Genomic DNA, 3,182 nt, shown 5'->3' with positions numbered 1-3,182 from the left:
GTTGTTCACCATGAAGCCTTCTCTACCCCCTCTTTTATAATCCTTGGTCTTGGCAAATAAGGAAATTTAATTAAAAACTTCCTTAATTATTTTGCCATGAAAAAGAAAATTTTATTTAATTAAAAATAATTTCCTTTTTACAAATACAATGGCCGGCCACACCATTCCATAAATCAAGGAAATTTTAATTCACACAAGAATTAAAACTTCCTAATTTGCTTCTGGAAATTTATAAAAATTTCTCAAATAATTTTTCCCTACATGGTGGTTAATAAAAAAGAAATTTTATAAATTAAAATATTTCTTTTAAACATGTGGATAAAAAGAAAGTTATCTCTAAAAATTAAAATCTCTTTTAATCTACAAATAAGGAAAGATATCAAATCTTTTCTTAATCTTTTGTAGAAACTTATAAAAGAGAATATTTAATTTTAAACTCTCTTTTAAATCATGAACATGATTAAAATTGAAAGTTTTCTTAAAATTTAAAATCCTCCTTTAATCAACAAATAAGGAAAGATTTCAAATTTTAAACTCTCTTTTAAACATGTAGATGATTTACAAATAAGGAAAGTTTTTACCAAAAATTAAAACCATCCTTTTAATCTACAAATAAGGAAAGAGATTAATCTCTTCTCTTAATCTTTTGTAGAAAGTTATAAAAGGAAATTTTTAATTTTTAAACTCTCTTTTAAAATCATGATATCCACATAAGAAATAATTTTAATAAAAATCCTTTTTAATATTCTAGTGGCCGGCCACCTAAGCTTGGGACCCAAGCTTTGGCCGGCCACCTACATGGCTCATCCACTTGGACTTGGCCGGCCCTAGCTTGGGTTCCAAGCTAGCTTGGCCGACCCCATTGGATGGGTAAGAAGGTGGGTATAAATCTCTATATACTAGAGGCTACGATAGGGACCGAGAGGAGGAATTGGTTTTGTCTCCCGATGAAATGCATCCCGTGTTCACCCCGAACACACAACTTAATTTCATCAATAATAATTCATTCCACTAAAGAACTATTATTGAACTACCGCACCAATCCCAAATTACATTTTTGGGCTCCTTATTATGAGTGTGTTAGTCTCCCTGTGTTTAAGATATCGAATGTCCACTAATTAAGTGAGTTACTGACAACTCATTTAATTAATATCTTAGTCCAAGAGTAGTACCACTCAACCTTATTATCATGTCGGACTAAGTCCACCTGCAGGGTTTAACATGACAATCCTTATGAGCTCCTCTTGAGGACATTATCAACCTAGTATCTCTAGGACACGTTTCTTCTATAATCAACAACACACACTATAAGTGATACCATTTCCCAACTTATCGGGCTTATTGATTTATCGAACTAAATCTCACCCATTGATAAATTAAAGAAATAAATATCAAATATATGTGCTTGTTATTATATTAGGATTAAGAGCACACACTTCCATAATAACCGAGGTCTATGTTTCTTTATAAAGTCAGTATAAAAGAAACGACCTCAAATGATCCTACTCAATACACTCTAAGTGTACTAGTGTAATTATATAGTTAAGATAAACTAATACCTAATTACACTACGACCTTCCAATGGTTTGTTCCTTTCCATTATGGTCGTGAGCAACTGTTTATAATTTATAAGGTACTGATAACATGATCCTCTGTGTGTGACACCACACACCATGTTATCTACAATATAAATTAATTGAACAACTACATTTATCATAAATGTAGACATTTGACCAATGTGATTCTTATTTTTAGATAAATGTTTATACCAAAAGCTAGGATTTTAGTATACACTCTAACACCTTTATGCTTATTATTTTAGCTAGCACTAGGCTGTATTTTATCAAGTATCTTTTCAAGATATTAGTCAACCTGGCCGATATTGGCTTTCCTTCTTAAAGGCATGTCTTGATCGATATTGATCTACTCACTCGGAAGTATATCCCGGCCAATATTAGCCTACCTCCTTTGAGATATATGCTAATCGATATGGGTCTGCCTCTTTGGAGGTATATCCTAGCTGATATTGGCCTCCCTTCTTAAAGGCATGTCTCGATCGATACTAGTTTACTCACTCAGAAGTATATCCCGGCCGATATTAGCCTACCGCCTTTGAGGTATATGTTGATCGATATGGGTCTGCCTCCCTGGAGGTATATCTCGGTCGTTATTGGTCTACCTCCTTTGAGGTATATGATGATCGATATGGGTTTGGAGGTATATCCCGGCCAATATTGACCTTCCTTCTTAAAGGCATGTCTCGATCGATACTAGTCTACTCACTCGGAAGTATATCCCGACCGATATTAGCCTACCTCCTTTGAGGTATATGCTGATCGATATGGGTCTGCCTCTTTGGAGGTATATCCTGACCGATATTGGCCTACCTCCTTTGAGATATATGCTGATCGATATGGGTCTTCCTCTTTGGAGGTATATCCCGACCGATATTGACCTTCCTTCTTAAAGGCATGTCTCGATCAATACTAGTCTACTCACTCGGAAGTATATCCCGGCCGATATTAGCCTACCTCCTTTGAGGTATATGCTGATCGATATGGGCCTGCCTCCTGGGAGGCGTATCCCGGCCGATATTGACCTACCTCCTTTGAGGTATATGCTGATTGATATGGGTCTGCCTCCCTGGAGGTATATCCCGGTCGATATTATCCTACCTCCTTTGAGGTATATACTGATCGATATGGGTCTGCCTCTTTGGAGGTATATCCCGGCAGATATTGGCCTACCTTTTTCATTTGGTTATCTCCTTTCCCTTCCTTATCGGGGATCCATGAAACTTAACCCATATCAGTAGTGATGAAGGTAGTTGCTTCTGGTCGGTTAGGGTGGATCTGAACTTCTTCTTTTTCTTCGTAGACCAGCGTGGGGGATTTTTCAATGATGGCGTTCACCTCCAGGCGAGGTGTCTTCTGAGCGGCTCGTGCTTCCGTTCTGACCATCTCGACAGAATAACGTCAAGCGGCCAACTGATCTCCTTTGACTTCTCCTACCTTAACGTCCACCGGGAATTTAATCTTCTGGCAGTAGGTGGACACCACCGCTCGAAATTCATTGAGTGTCGATCGGCCCAAAATGACGTTGTAGGCCGAGGGTGCATCTACCACTATGAAATTTGTGGTCCTTATCCGCTTTAGGGGTTCTTCTCCGAGTGAGAGAACCAA

The sequence above is a fragment of the Zingiber officinale genome, chromosome 5A, assembly GCF_018446385.1.
Source record: "Zingiber officinale cultivar Zhangliang chromosome 5A, Zo_v1.1, whole genome shotgun sequence".
NCBI classification, from domain to species: Eukaryota; Viridiplantae; Streptophyta; class Magnoliopsida; order Zingiberales; family Zingiberaceae; genus Zingiber; species Zingiber officinale.
The sequence above is the reverse complement of the archived record's forward strand: the minus strand, read 5'-3'. Positions refer to the sequence as shown.